The sequence below is a fragment of the Oncorhynchus mykiss genome, chromosome 9 (assembly GCF_057628025.1).
Source record: "Oncorhynchus mykiss isolate SJ-2025 chromosome 9, ASM5762802v1, whole genome shotgun sequence".
NCBI classification, from domain to species: Eukaryota; Metazoa; Chordata; class Actinopteri; order Salmoniformes; family Salmonidae; genus Oncorhynchus; species Oncorhynchus mykiss.
Genome location: NC_143030.1, coordinates 39,293,849 through 39,310,180, shown reverse-complemented (window position 1 = coordinate 39,310,180; position 16,332 = coordinate 39,293,849). Strand labels below are relative to the sequence as shown.

The following is a 16,332-nucleotide window of genomic DNA, read 5'->3' as shown; positions in this document are numbered from 1 at the left end:
TTTCTGGGATAATGGTGTTGATGTAAGCCATTACCAGCCTTTCAAAGCACTTCATGGCTACAGATTTGAGTGCTACGTGTCTGTAGTCATTTAGGCAGGTTGCCTTTGTGTTCTTGGAAACAGGGACTATGGTGGTCTGCTTGAAGCATGTTGGTATTACAGACTCAATCAGGGACATGTTGAAAATGTCAGTGAAAACACATTGCAGTTGGTCAGCATATGCCCGGAGCACACGTCCTGGTAATCAGTCTGGCCTCGCAGCCTTGTGTATGTTGACCTGTTTAAAGGTCTTACTCAGGTCGGCTACAGAGAGCGTGATCACACAGTCATCTGGAACAGCTGATGCTCTCATGCATGCCTGTGTTGCTTGCCTCGAAGCGAGCATAGAAGAGATTTAGCTCGTCTGGTAGGCTCGTCTCACTGACCAGCTCATGTCTGTGCTTCCCTTTGTAGCCTGTTATAGTTTGTCGGAGCCAGTGTAGTATGATTCAATATTAGCCCTTTATTGACACTTTGTCTGTTTGATGGTGCGTCGCAGGGCATAGCAGGATTTCCTGTAAGCTTCCGGGTTGGAGTCCCGCATCTTGAATGCGGCAGCTCCACCCTTTAACTCAGTGCGAATGTTGCCTGTAATCTATGGCTTCAGGTTGGTATGTACGTACAGTCACTGTGGGGACGATGTCCTCGATGCACTTATTGATAAAGCCAGTGACTGATGTGGTGTACTCCTCAATGCCATCAGAAGAATCCCGGAACATGTTCCAGTCTGTGATAGCAAAACAGTCCTGTAATTTAGCATCTGCTTCATCTGACCACTTTTTTATAGACCGAGTCACTGGTGCTTCCTGCTTTAATTTTGTAAGCAGGAATCAGGAGGATAGAGATATGGTCGGATTTACCAAATGGATGGAGAGGAGAGGGAGAGCTTTGTACGCATCTCTGTGTGCGGAGTAAAAAAAATTCCCTCTGATTGCACATTTAACATGTTTGTAGAAATTTAGTATAAGTGATATAAGTTTCCCTGCATTAAAGTCTCTGGCCACTAGGAGCGCCGCCTCTGGGTGAGTTCTTTCCTGTTTGCTTGTTTCCTTATACAGCTGACTGAGTGTGGTCTTAGTGCCAGCATCTGTCTGTGGTGGTAAGAGCAAAATCTTCTGAATGTGTGAATTTGAAGGTAACTGTAAACAAAGTTAACTGTAGTCTTGTCGCCATGAGTGCAGCTCACATGGTTGGTGGGCAGTTTGTATAAACCCTGTGCAACAGGCTATATCCATGCAGGTATGGGCTTGCCTTATCTAGCTTTACTCTAGGTCTGCATCTCTCAAAACTAATCCTCCCCTTGTCCTCTCTGTAGCCCTGCCTCTTGGCCAAATCCAAGCTTCTCAGTCCAGAGCCATAGCTTTACCACCCTCTTCACATTCATCTATACTCTTACATCATCTAGCAGCCCTTACCCCACCCACAACCCCATCTTCATTACCAATCATACTCTTATGCAGTACCCCCCAACCCTATCCCCTGCCCCCTGCCCCCACCTTGGGTCTACACCCAAACCCATACCTCAGCCATTACAATATCCCTTACCGCCTGCCATAGCTCAGTACTTGCTGTGTTGATTTACACTCTTTTACAATACCTACATGAGGCTGATCAGAATGCCTAGTCTTTTCAGGAGGGAGCATGTGCTGGTAAGAGTCATGAGTGTGTGTGTTACGTCCGTCGTCGGAATGAGACCAAAGCGTGGAAAGTGTACATCTTTCTTTATTAAATATGAACACCAAAAAAACCAACAAAAGATCAACGAACGTAAAGTTCTGCAGGGCTATACAGCAACTGTGCAAAAACATGATCCCACAAACTCAGGTGGAAAATAGGCTGCCTAAGTATGATTCCCAATCAGAGACAACGATAGACAGCTGCCTGCGATTGGGAACCATACCCGGCCAACAAAGAAATAGAAAACTAGAATGCCCACCCAAATCACACCCTGACCTAACCAAATAGAGAAATAAACACGCTCTCTAAGGTCAGGGCATGACAGTGTGTGTGTGTGTGTATGTGTGTAAAAGAGAGAGAGGGAGAAAGGGTTGAATGCTTGGGTTTTGGGGAAGAGGGAGATATTTAGAGATAAAGAGAGAGCTTCAAAATGAGCAAAACCACCTAAATTAAAACAAAAAATCCCAGTCCTCAAAGTAGACACCGGATGTGGTTTAATTATTTTGTTTTCTATTTAAAAAGTATGATTTTGAGAATGTAAACCTGAAAAAACAGGGAAATGGAAACCTTAGAAAAAAAACTCAATGGAATCAGGCCAAAATGTAATGGATTTTATAGGGCCCTGGAGATGGAGACAGAAACAGATAAATAGAGGGAGAGAGAGGATATCAGAGTTGCTGTGGGCGGGGGCACGCATGCAGGGGGCTGTGGGGCTGCAGCCATTAGCCTCAGACAGGAGCTGGAGTGTGAATAGCTCACATTGGTTTAGGCTCTAAGCTGGGCTGGACCTTTAATTTGCTTTGCTCTGCTTGTAGAGCTTTGAAGGAAAGAAAGCAGCTGCCTATAGCTGCCTGTGTGTGCCTGCATGAGCTAGCGGGGGAGTAGGGTAGCACTATGTTAACAGAAGAATGACTAGATGATCCATGGATGGCTTTGGGTGGAGGAAGACCCATAGATTTCAGCCTGTTTGGATGTATGCTGCTAGGAATATTTCTGTGGAATAAAAGAGAGGGAGAGGAGCAGGAAAGCCACTGAGGTAAATCTGTGACATTTACCTTTCCTCCTGTGTGTAGTGTTGCCCTAGCTTCTGAGATTAGCTGGTGTGGGTGGGGGATGATAGATGGATAGAGCAAGAGAGAGGGGGAGAATATTTCTGTGTGTTAAGTTGAAATACTGATTGAATCCGTGCTTATGCAGATCTGTGGTGATATTGAACTGTGATGTGTTGTCTGTGTGTGTGTGATGGCTGAGCAGATTGTGTGTGCGTTTGTGAGATAACGAAGCTACTTGTCTGAGTGTGTGTGTTTTGTCTGTGTGCTGAGACAGTGTTTGAAGAGCGGAGTGGCTGATTTAAACGCTGATCTGTTCACACACTCGCCTATTGCTGAAGGACGTTATCCCGTATGGCTGCACAGCGTCTCTCTCTCTCTCTCTTGCTCTCTCTCTTTATATATATATATATATATAAATCTCTGCCGGTGCCTGTCTACTAACCCCTAGCCCAATAATGGACTAAATGAGACTAACGTTACTCTTTATAGTCCAAAGACCTTACATGTTCTGTTTAAAGTCGAATTGGCACTGGCAGCCAAAACAGCTAAACACTCCATAAACATGAATCGATTCTCAATTGCGGAATGGTTCTATAAACTTGAATCCATATACTTTCATATAACATCAGGATAATTTCACAAATGCAAAATACACACTTACTGTACAATGTTTTAACACAGTTGCAGCTGACAGTATTTTTCAGTGACAACACATTTGTGGTGTCCCTCTTCCGTTTATACACCGGAGTTCGAAGACGCAGATAGAATGGACAACTTGTGCTAATCACCTGTCTTTCATCTGTTTTCCGTAAACAAGCACTGTAACATGGATATATGGCAATGTGGGAACCATAACCCTATAAAGGTGTGTAGTAATTTAACCTTTTGGTTTTTGAAAATAGTTTCTCGCTGAAATGAAAGATACGTTCCTTATGTTTCCAAAACTGTACTGCATGCTATGCGTGTTAACATTTAGAGCAAGGGTCGGGGCTCTTAACAAACCACCCCCGGTCAGAAGACCCAATCGTCAATAGGCACTAAAGCAGTTAGCATCTATGAATGGGGTACTAACTTCCTCGTCTCACAGCTTACTCTTTAAAAATCAAATCAAATGTTATTTGTCACATACACATGTTTAGCAGATGTCATTGTGGGTGTAGCAAAATGCTTGTGTTTCTAGCTCTAACAGTGCAGTAATTTCTAACAAGTATTATCTAACAATTTTACAACAAAACACACAAATGTAAAGTAAAGGAATGGAATTAAGCATATATAAATATTTGGGTGAGCAATGTCAGAGCGGAATCAACTAAGATACAGTATTCCTGGTTGTAATGCTGGTGAGTTACCTCCACTCTGATATCCAAAAGTTATTCCCGACTGTATGTAATATGACTGTATGTAAAATTCTGGGCTAATAATGTAAGAAATAATACTACAAAAAAACAAAATAATGCAAAGTTTCCTAAGAGCTAGAAGAATGGCAGCCCTATCTGTCAGCACCATTTGTTGTTCTAAATGGACGGTTTAAAGCTCTTTTCTCCCTCTTTCATCCTGCATGCCTGTGCTGACCGAGCTTTTAGTAGGGACAGAAGAAAAAAGGGGAAAACTTGTTTTGTGTATTTTAGCAAGGTATCTGGATAATTAAGCTTAAAAAATATACAGTACCAGTCAAAAGTTTGGACACACTCATTTAAGTAAAAAAAAAAAAAACTATTTTCTACATTGTAGAATAATAGTGAAGACATTAACTATGAAATAACACATATGGAATCATGTGGTATCCAAAAAAGTGTTAAACAAATCAAAATATATTTTAGATTTTAGATTCTTTTAAGTAAACACCCTTTGCCTTGATAACAACTTTGCAAACTCTTGGCATTGTCTCAACCAGCTTCATGAGGTTACCTGGAATGTTTTCCCAACAGACTTGAAGGAGTTCCCACAAATGCTGAGCACTCCATCACTCTCCTTCTTGGCTCAAATAGCCTTTACACAGCCTGGAGGTGTGTTGAGTCATTGTTCTATCGAAAAACAAATGATTGTCCAACTAAGCACAAACCAGATGGGATGGCGTATCGCTGCAGAATGCTGTGGTAGCCATGCTGGTTAAGTGTGCTTTAATTTCTAAATTAATCCCGACAGTGTCACCAGCAAAGCACCCCCACACCATCACACTTCCTCCCCAATGCTTCACGGTGGGAACCACACATGGGGAGATCACCTACTCTGCTTCTAACAAAAACACGGTGGTTGGAACCAAAAATATTGTATTTGGACTCATCAGACCAAAGGACAGATTTGCACTGGTCCAATGTCCATTGCTTGTGTTTCAAGTCAAATCAAATCAAATTGTATTTGTAACATGCGCTGAATACAACAAGTGTAGGCCTTACTTACAAGCCCTTAACCAACAATGCAGTTTTAAGAAAGATAAGTGTTAAGTAAAAAATGGATAAATATAAAATAACATATAGTTAAAGAGCAGCAGTAAAATAACAGTTGTGATGCTATATACAGGTGGTACCAGTACAGAGTCAATGTGCGAGGTCAGATGTTAGTCGAGATAATAGAGGTAATATGTCCACTACCGTTCAAAAGTTTTGGGTCACTTAGAAAAAAACTTGTTTTTGAAAGAAAAGCATGTTTTTTGTCCTTTAAAATAACATCAAATTGATCAGTAATACAGTGTAGACATTGTTAATATAAATGACTATTGTAGCTGGAAATGGCTGATTTTTAATGGAATATCTACATAGGCGTACAGAGGCCCATCATCAGCAACCATCATTCCTGTGTTCCAATGGCACATTGTGTTAGCTAATCCAAGTTTATAATTTTAAAAGGCTACTTGATCATTAGAAAACCCTTTTGGAATTATGTTAGCACAGCTGAAAACTGTTGTTCTGAATAAAGAAGCAATAAAACTGGCCTTTTTTAGACTAGTTTAGTATCTGGAGCATCAACATTTGTGGGTTCGATTACAGGTTCAAAATGGCCAGAAACAAAGTATTTTCTTCTGAAACTCGTCAGTCCATTCTTGTTCTGAGACATGAAGGCTGTTCCATGCGAGAAATTGCCAAGAAACGAAAGATCTCGTACAGCGCTTCTCCCTTCACAGAACAGCACAAACTGACTCTAACCAGATTAGAAAGAGGTGTTCCCTTTCAGTCAGTCAACTTTACTACAACATACTACATGGAAATATAATCACGCCCCAAGCTGACCCCAACATATACTAAATGAAACTGCCCATGGCAGACGACCCAGATCTGACCCCGCCAGATCCAGCAGTCTGGGTATTGTGCACATAGAGTGCGTGCCTAGTGACATTTCCCTGTCCCAGCCATAAGCATAAAACCTGACAAAAGTGTGTGGTGATAGCCAACTCACCGCAGCACAAATACAGTGCCTTGCGAAAGTATTCAGCCCCCTTGAACTTTGCGACCTTTTGCCACATTTCAGGCTTCAAACATAAATATATAAAACTGTATTTTTTTCTGAAGAATCAACAACAAGTGGGACACAATCATGAAGTGGAACGACATTTATTGGATATTTAGAACTTTTTTAACAAATCAAAAACTGAAAAATTGGGCGTGCAAAATTATTCAGCCCCCTTAAGTTAGTACTTTGTAGCGCCCCCTTTTGCTGCGATTACAGCTGTAAGTCGCTTGGGGTATGTCTATCAGTTTTGCACATCGAGAGACTGACATTTTTTCCCATTCCTCCTTGCTGAGCTCGAGCTCAGTGAGGTTGGATGGAGAGCATTTGTGAACAGCAGTTTTCAGTTCTTTCCACAGATTCTCGATTGGATTCAGGTCTGGACTTTGACTTGGCCATTCTAACACCTGGATATGTTTATTTTTGAACCATTCCATTGTAGATTTTGCTTTATGTTTTGGATCATTGTCTTGTTGGAAGACAAATCTCCGTCCCAGTCTCAGGTCTTTTGCAGACTCCATCAGGTTTTCTTCCAGAATGGTCCTGTATTTGGCTCCATCCATCTTCCCATCAATTTGAACCATCTTACCTGTCCCTGCTGAAGAAAAGCAGGCCCAAACCATGATGCTGCCACCACCATGTTTGACAGTGGGGATGGTGTGTTCAGCTGTGTTGCTTTTACGCCAAACATAACGTTTTGCATTGTTGCCAAAAAGTTCAATTTTGGTTTCATCTGACCAGAGCACCTTCTTCCACATGTTTGGTGTGTCTCCCAGGTGGCTTGTGGCAAACTTTAAACAACACTTTTTATGGATATCTTTAAGAAATGGCTTTCTTCTTGCCACTCTTCCATAAAGGCCAGATTTGTGCAATATACGACTGATTGTTGTCCTATGGACACAGTCTCCCACCTCAGCTGTAGATCTCTGCAGTTCATCCAGAGTGATCATGGGCCTCTTGGCTGCATCTCTGATCAGTCTTCTCTTTGTATGAGCTGAAAGTTTAGAGGGACGGCCAGGTCTTGGTAGATTTGCAGTGGTCTGATACTCCTTCCATTTCAATATTATCGCTTGCACAGTGCTCCTTGGGATGTTTAAAGCTTGTGAAATCTTTTTGTATCCAAATCCGGCTTTAAAATTCTTCACAACAGTATCTCGGACCTGCCTGGTGTGTTCCTTGTTCTTCATGATGCTCTCTGCGCTTTTAACGGACCTTTGAGACTCACAGTGCAGGTGCATTTATACGGAGACTTGATTACACACAGGTGGATTGTATTTATCATCATTAGTCATTTAGGTCAACATTGGATCATTCAGAGATCCTCACTGAACTTCTGGAGAGAGTTTGCTGCACTGAAAGTAAAGGGGCTGAATAATTTTGCACGCCCAATTTTTCAGTTTTTGATTTGTTAAAAAAGTTTGAAATATCCAATAAATGTCGTTCCACTTCATGATTGTGACCCACTTGTTATTGATTCTACACAAAATAATACCGTTTTATATCTTTATGTTTGAAGCCTGAAATGTGGCAAAAGGTCGCAAAGTTCAAGGGGGCCGAATACTTTCGCAAGGCACTGTAGCTCCTATAGTTAACCCTTTAAACAATGCCCAAGACGCTGCCAGAACCTTTGTGGAGTGGGCGTGTACACCGCTAGGTAACCCTTGCTGCTATATGCCTCCACGATCCAGGGAGAGAGACGCTGTTTCGGGAGCGCCCTGCCGAGAGCTGGATTAACAAAACAGGCAAAAAGTTGGTCACATAACTGGATATCCCGGTCTGTTTAATGTATGTGTGTAAAGCTCGCACCAGACACCAGCTATGTAACCTGTTCAATTTCCTGGACCTCACTATTTTTAAGGTGGCAGTGATACGCTTGGAACTACTATTTTTCGCAAACGTCTCAGTAAGAACACAGTTCTAAGGTATATTAGAAATCAACCTTGTCACGTTCTGACCTTTATTTCCGTTGTTTTGTATTTATTTAGTATGGTCAGGGCGTGAGTTGGGTGGGCAGTCTATGTTTGTTTTTCTATGTTTTGGGGCAGTTCTATGTTTTCGGCCTAGTATGGTTCTCAATCAGAGGCAGGTGTCATTAGTTGTCTCTGATTGAGAATCATACTTAGGTAGCCTGGGTTGCACTGTTTGTTTGTGGGTGATTGTCTATGTTGATGGCTTGTTTCAGCACAGGTCTCATTTTGTAGCTTCACGGTCGAATTTGGTTTATTGTTTTTGTTACTCGTTTGTATAGTGTTCAGTCTTTCTTGATTAAAGATTTGCCATGGACACTTACCACGCCGCGTATTGGTCCTCAGATCCATCTCGTCTCTCCTCTTCAGATGAAGAGGAGGACGGCCGTGACAGAATCACCCACCAACCAAGGACCAAGCGGCGTGGTAGAAAACAGCGACGACAGCAGCAGCAGCAGCAGCAACAACAACAGCGGCCGGTATCACAGGACTCCTGGACATGGGAGGAGATACTGAACGGAGAGGGACCCTGGGCACAGGCTGGGGAATATCGCCGCCCCAAAGCAGAGCTGGAGGCAGCGAAAGCTGAGCGGCGGCGATATGAGGAGGCAGCACGGCAGTGCGACAGGTACGAGAGACAGCCCCAAACATTTTTTGGGGGGGGGCACACGAGGGGTGGAGCTAAGCCAGGTAGCAGACCTGCGCTCACCCCTCATGCTTATTATAAGCAGCGCGATACTGGGCAGGCACCGTGTTATGCGGTTAAGCGCACGGTGTCGCCAGTACGTGTCCATAGCCCGGTGCGCTATAGGACAGCCCCCCGAGAGTGTCATGCGAGTGCGGGCATCGAGCCAGGGCATATGGTGCCTGCTCAGCGGGTCTGGTCGCCGGTACGCAGTTTTGGTCCAGGGTATCCTGCGCCGGCTCTGCGTGCTGTGTCTCCGGGGCGCTGGGAGGGTGCAGTGCGTCCTCTGCCTGCGCTCCGCTCGTGCCGGGCGAATGTGGGAATGGAGCCGAAGGGAGAGGTGCGTGTAGTAAGCACTAGATCTCCCGTGCTTACCCACAGCCCGGTTCAACCTGTGCCTGCACTCTGGACGGTCCGGGCTAGAGTGGTTATCCAGCCTGGGGAGGTGGTGCCAAGGTTGCGCACCAGAGCTCCAGTGCTCCCCCACAGCCCGGTCCTTCAGGTGCCTCCTCCTAACCCCAAGCCTCCTGAAGGGCTCCCCAGCCTGGTGGTACCTGTGGCAGCCCCACGCACCAGGCTGTCTCCTCCCTGCAGGTGGTCCCGCCTGTCCGGCGCCGCTGCCGGAGTCTCCCGCCTGTCCGGCGCCGCTGCCGGAGTCTCCCGCCTGTCCGGCGCCGCTGCCGGAGCCTCCCGCCTGTCCGGCGCCGCTGCCGGAGCCTCCCGCCTGTCCGGCGCCTCTGCCGGAGCCTCCCGCCTGTCCGGCGCCTCTGCCGGAGCCTCCCGCCTGTCCGGCGCCTCTGCCGGAGCCTCCCGCCTGTCCGGCGCCTCTGCCGGAGCCTCCCGCCTGTCCGGCGCCTCTGCCGGAGCCTCCCGCCTGTCCGGCGCCTCTGCCGGAGCCTCCCGCCTGTCCGGCGCATCTGCCGGAGCCTCCCGCCTGTCCGGCGCCTCTGCCGGAGCCTCCCGCCTGTCCGGCGCCTCTGCCGGAGCCTCCCGCCTGTCCGGCGCCTCTGCCGGAGCCTCCCGCCTGTCCGGCGCCGCTGCCGGAGCCTCCCGCCTGTCCGGCGCCGCTGCCGGAGCCTCCCGCCTGTCCGGCGCCGCTGCCGGAGCCTCCCGCCTGTCCGGCGCCTCTGCCGGAGCCTCCCGCCTGTCCGGCGCCGCTGCCGGAGCCTCCCGCCTGTCCGGCGCCGCTGCCGATGCCCCTCTGTCCCGAGCAGCTGTCCCTCTGTCCCGAGCAGCTGCCCCACCTCTGTCCCGAGCTGCCCCTCTGTCCCAAGCAGCCCCTCTGTCCAGTGGGGTCATTGAGTAGGGTGGCCATGGTGAGGAAGCCACGGAGGCGGACAATAAAGCGGACTAAGACAATGATGAAGTGGAGTCCGCGTCCCGCGCCAGAGCCGCCACCGCGGACAGACGCCCACCCAGACCCTCCCCTATAGGTCAAGGTTTTGCGGCCGGAGTCCGCACCTTTGGGGGGGGATACTGTCACGTTCTGACCTTTATTTCCGTTGTTTTGTATTTATTTAGTATGGTCAGGGCGTGAGTTGGGTGGGCAGTCTATGTTTGTTTTTCTATGTTTTGGGGCAGTTCTATGTTTTCGGCCTAGTATGGTTCTCAATCAGAGGCAGGTGTCATTAGTTGTCTCTGATTGAGAATCATACTTAGGTAGCCTGGGTTGCACTGTTTGTTTGTGGGTGATTGTCTATGTTGATGGCTTGTTTCAGCACAGGTCTCATTTTGTAGCTTCACGGTCGAATTTGGTTTATTGTTTTTGTTACTCGTTTGTATAGTGTTCAGTCTTTCTTGATTAAAGATTTGCCATGGACACTTACCACGCCGCGTATTGGTCCTCAGATCCATCTCGTCTCTCCTCTTCAGATGAAGAGGAGGACGGCCGTGACAAACCTAAACCTTTCAAATGCAATATTCCTACTGGTCAATTACTCAGACTAAGGTGGAACTGCAGCAAATCAAATGATTTTGAGACTAAAGCTGAAATAATGAAAAAGAGGTTCCTTGAACAAGGCTTCAGTCTCCTCAACATGGCTCATAACCGAGCACAAGAGACTGATAGAGCCGCCCATTCTCAAACACTGGCACATTCTCCAGAGTGACCCTTCACTCAAAGATTTTGCATCTTGGTTCTATTGGAACTAACATGCTGATCACACCACTCACATCACATGTGCGAGCGTTGCAAAATAAACTTACGCGTACATGTTATTCAATCATTGCACCCACACTGCTCGCGTGAGTCAACGAGTGTCTGTGTGGCCAAGCGCTAAAATAGATCTTGGTTCTATTTGTGACTCTCGACGTGCTGCAATTTCCACCTCTCCCATCTCCTCATTGGTTTTTAGGAGCATATACCCACGTGGGTGATTGAAAGATGAACTGAGGTCCACACTCCAGTCCAGTCCTTAGTGGTAATGCACCTTAAAGTTGGTTGCCAACCACCATATAAAGTCCAAATAAGAAGAAGAAGCCTGAAGAGAAAGAGATTACGAATAACAAACTCGGTTTACCCTTTTATCTGTGGATTAATTGTCGAAGTAGAGGACCTTGTGCATTTGACTGCTCCAGCTCCTTCAAGTTGGATGGGTTCCGCTGGTGTACAGCAATCTTTAAGTCATATCACAGATTCTCAATTGGATTGAGGTCTGGGCTTTGACTAGGCCATTCCAAGACATTTAAATGTTTCCCCTTAAACCACTCGAGTGTTGCTTTGGCAGTATGCTTAGGCTCATTGTCCTGCTGGAAGATGAACCTCTGCCCCAGTCTCAAATCTCTGGAAGACTGAAACAGGTTTCCCTCAAGAATTTCCCTGTATAAGGCACCATCCATCATTCCTTTCATTCTGACCAGTTTGAAAAAAAATATTTTTTTCTTTTATTTCACCTTTATTTAACCAGGTAGGCTAGTTGAGAACAAGTTCTCATTTACAAATGCGACCTGGCCAAGATAAAGCTAAGCAGTGTGACACAGACAAGAACACAGAGTTACACATGGAGTAAACAATAAACAAGCCAATAACACAAACAAGTCAATGACAGAGTAGATTAAAAAAAAGGGGGAAAACGTCCCTGCCGATGGAAAAACATCCCCAGAGCATGATGCTACCACCAGCATGCTTCACTGTGGGGATGGTGTTCTCGAGGTGATGAGAGGTGTTTTTTTGTGACAGACAGCGGTTTCCTTGATGGCCAAAAAGCTACATTTTAGTCTCATTTGACCAGAGTACCTTCTTCCATATGTTTGGGGAGTCTCCCACATGCCTTTTGGTGAATATCAAAAGTGTTTGCTTATTTTCTTCTTTAAGCAATTGCTTTTTTTCTGGGCACTCTTCAGTAAAGCCTAGCTCTGTGGAGTGTATGGCTTAAGGTGGTCCTATGGACAGATACTCCAATCTCCGCTGTGGAGCTTTGCAGCTCCTTCAGGGTTATCTTTGGTCTCTTTGTTGCCTCTCTGATTAATGCCCTCCTTGCCTGGTCCGTGAGTGTTGGTGGGCGGCCCTCTCTTGGCAGGTTTATTGTGGTGCCATATTTTGTTATAATGGATTTAATGGTGCTCCGGGGATGTTCAAAGTTGTGGTTATTTTCTTAAAGCCCAACCCTGATCTGTACTTCTCCACAACTTTGTCCCTGACCTGTTTGGAGAGCTCCTTGGTCTTTATGGTGCCGCTTGCTTGGTGGTGGCCCTTGCTTAGTGGTGTTGCAGACACTGGGGTCTTTCAGAACAGGTGTATATATTCTGAGATCGTGTGACAGATCATGTGACACCTATATTGCATACAGGTGGACTTTATTTAACTATTTCTGTGCCTTCTGAAGGTATTTGGTTGCATCAGATCTTATTTAGTGGCTTTATAGCAAAGGGGGTGAATACATATGCACGCACCACTTTTCAATTTTTTTATATGTATATTTTTTTAAACATGTTTTTTTCATTTCACTTCACCAATTTGGACTATTTTGTGTATGTCCATGTCCATGTCCAATCCAAATAAAAATCCATTTAAATTACAGGTTGTCATGCAACAAAATATGAAAAACGCCAAGAGGGATGAATACTTCTGTAAGGCACTGTAATATTGCAATTGCACGGCATTACGTGAATGCCATTCAGGGCTCAGCCTCTACCTTGAAATGATTTTCTCTAGAACTGGCAATATAGTGAGGAAATTGTTAGAGAGAGGCACTTTGGATCGACTGCTTAGATCGCTCGAGCCAAAGGGTCTGAATGAATCTTGAATGATGATTATGCTCTTGCTTGAATAACCTGCAATTGCACGGCATTACGTGAATGCCAATCAGGGCTCAGCCTCTACCTTGAAATTATTTCCTCTAGAACTGGCAATATAGTGAGGAAATTGTTAGAGAGAGGCACTTTGGATCGACTGCTTAGATCGCTCGAGCCAAAGGGTCTGAATGAATCTTGAATGATGATCATGCTCTTACTTGAATAACCTGTGTAGTTGCTACTACCAGTGTTGTAGTACTCGGCCTCTGAGTGTCTCGGCCTTGTGTTGGATACATTTGTACTCGTTCTTGACTTGGTCTTGGACAGTGAGGACAAGTAATGTATTCCCTAGACCAGCCGAGACAAGCTGAGTAAAAAAAAATATAATTACCAGCCTTCATTCAGTCAGCGCAGAAAACCGCTTCCCCGGGCCAAATATATTCACTTTTCTTGAAACATTAATACAGTAACTTTAACAGTATTTATATATATTATAGATAGACATGTTTGTGCAGTGGCAAACCTATAGGCCTTCAGTGTGTGACAGGTTGGTGATTCTGAAAGGACAGCAACCATAATACCAGTGCACTCATAATGGAGAGTGTACTTTTTGTAAAACACAAAGTGCCAGTGGTGTAGTGGAGTCTATACGCAGTTATACGCCGGATACCCACTTTATTTTTCAGTGGGCACTGCGTATGCTCACGTTTTAATTCCTACGGATTCTTATCAAAGTATAGTAGTGTAAGTAAACGTTTTATCAATTATGTAGTACAATAGAGAAATCATGCACAAAGTATATTCACATGCGTGCCACACACAGTCTAGTTTCAGCGGAATATAATCTGCAGGCAAAAAAAGTGTCCAGCTCTCAACTGGTTTTGTCATGGAGTAGCTCACAGATGAATTAGCCAGTAGGGTAAATGCTAACTAAGCCAACAATGGGTATGCAAACCAGGCATTTAAAAAGTTTAGTCCTAAGTGTTGATTAGTAGGCTATTTGTGATGTGCAATTGTCATCATGCACTGTTCAAATCAAATTTTATTTGTCACATACACATGGTTAGCAGATGTTAATGCGAGTGTAGCGAAATGCTTGTGCTTCTAGTTCCGACAATGCAGTAATACCCAACAAGTAATCTAGCTAACAATTCCAAAACTACTACCTTATAGACACAAGTGTAAGGGGATAAAGAATATGTACATAAAGATATATGAATGAGTGATGGTACAGAGCGGCATAGGCAAGATACAGTAGATGGTATTGAGTGCAGTATATACATATGAGATGAGTATGTAAACAAAGTGGCATAGTTAAAGTGGCTAGTGATACATGTATTACATAAAGATGCAGTAGATGATATAGAGTACAGTATATACAAATACATATGAGATGAATAATGTAGGGTATGTAAACATTATATTAGGTAGCATTGTTTAAAGTGGCTAGTGATATATTTTACATAATTTCCCATCAATTCCCATTATTAAAGTGGCTGGAGTTGAGTCAGTGTGTTGGCAGCAGCCACTCAATGTTAGTGGTGGCTGTTTAACAGTCTGATAGCCTTGAGATAGAAGCTGTTTTTCAATCTCTCGGTCCCAACTTTGATGCACCTGTACTGACCTCGCCTTCTGGATGATAGCGGGGTGAACAGGCAGTGGCTCAGGTGGTTGTTGTCCTTGATGATCTTTATGGCCTTCCTGTGACATTGGGTGGTGTAGGTGTCCTGGAGGGCAGGTAGTTTGCCCCTGGTGATGCGTTCAGGGGTGTAGACAAGGATGGGTCTGGGTGGACAGAGGCCCATTCACTGGTGAGCCCGGTGAGCCAGGCCCTAACAGGCCCACCCAATCAGATTGATGTGGTTTAAGCATTGTTGTACACTTAGGCCATCACATTATTGGATTTTTTTCTATATATAAAAAAGGGGTTTTGAGAGTGAAAACCTGTAATATATACAAAAACTAATTTAAAAAAGATAAGAAAACAGGATTTTTCACACTTTTTTTGCCATTCTTTTGCGTATATCCACTTCTCCAGGCACCACTGCACGGCTGCATAGGGCCAATGAATAGACAGCAGTCACACACGGCATGATGTTCAAGGATAAGCAGTCCATTCACTCTGACATAATAAGCCAGGTCCCAATCATAACAATACAAAAACACAACCATTAAGTATTTCCCAATCGAAAATTACAACTATTACTTCCCATTGCAAAAAAACATTTAAAAAAAGTAACCACTGACCTAAAGGTTAAAGTGGAACTGACAGCAGTTTAACTATTTTGCAGATATGGAAAAAAAAATCATCATATCAGTCAAAAATATCTAATTCCCAGTTTATGGTACAAAGCCAACTTTATAAGAGGCTTTAAAAATAGGTTCAATTTGACTCAACGTTCCATGACATATACACTAAGGCATTGTTGGCAGAATAGATGGATGCAGTTCATTGCATGATTAATATAATTCAACCAAGACATGTCTTAGTAGTCCAAAAAATATTGCTGTCAGGTTGCAAATCACAGCTGGCCTGGTACATTGTTTGTTGCCTATATTCGGGATGCACTGTTTCAGTTTCAATGACTCAATATTCTGGACAAAAACGGACGAATGTAACTAAGGCTGGGGCTCCTGAGTCTAAGGCCGGTGTCACTAAAACTTAACAGAAATAGTAATAGTTAGTCAAGAACGCTCTAGATAACAAGTAAACAGCCTAACTAGCTCTGCTATGGCGAATGAAATGGTCAGAGTGAGATGTTCTCTCATTTGTGTCTGGAAGTAGCTAGCTAGCCAACATTATCCAGTTAGCTTGGGTGCTTGGTTGGGACAGGCATGCGTTGGCAGGCAAACTGCAGAAGGACGAGGAGGCTACAATTTCCCATCGTTTCTCAGTGCAATTTTTACGGCCAACTAACTGAAAACGTTTGAGAGGGTTTATCTAATATTCCTTTGTTAGATTTTAGCTCATCTTGCTCTGGCTAGCATTAGTTGTTGTTGTTGTTGTTGTTGATGTGCAAAACTGAAGGAGAGAGAGCCTACCTTTTCATGGTTGTTTGATCAACAGGACTGTAAAGTTCCCAAATGTAAGAACTCCCGAGGTGTTTACATATTTGCAGAAATCTATTCAGGGATATTTTGTGGCTTTTGGTAAATGTGTTTTAATGATCTAAAGCCGCATTGTTGTAACTGCCTATAAACACAAAGTTCAGTTCCAAGTTAAAGATGGCAGGCC

At 44.5% G+C, this 16,332-nt stretch overlaps 1 protein-coding gene across 50 annotated transcripts in view; it reads left to right on the top strand.

The window, feature by feature from the left end:
* The window catches only part of LOC110531155 (membrane-associated guanylate kinase, WW and PDZ domain-containing protein 1), a 314,347-nt gene that overhangs the window by 174,144 nt on the left and 123,871 nt on the right, over positions 1-16,332 (top strand). For 17 of the 50 annotated variants that reach the window (XM_090184168.1, XM_090184171.1, XM_090184167.1 and 14 more), the window contains exon 1: positions 2,447-2,752. The exons of 32 other annotated variants lie outside the window; for them this stretch is intronic. The gene's annotated coding sequence lies outside the window, so the exon portion shown is untranslated. Of the gene's footprint in view, positions 1-2,392; positions 2,753-16,332 lie in introns of those variants that run through there. One more of the 50 variants, XM_090184151.1, reaches the window with a different exon arrangement.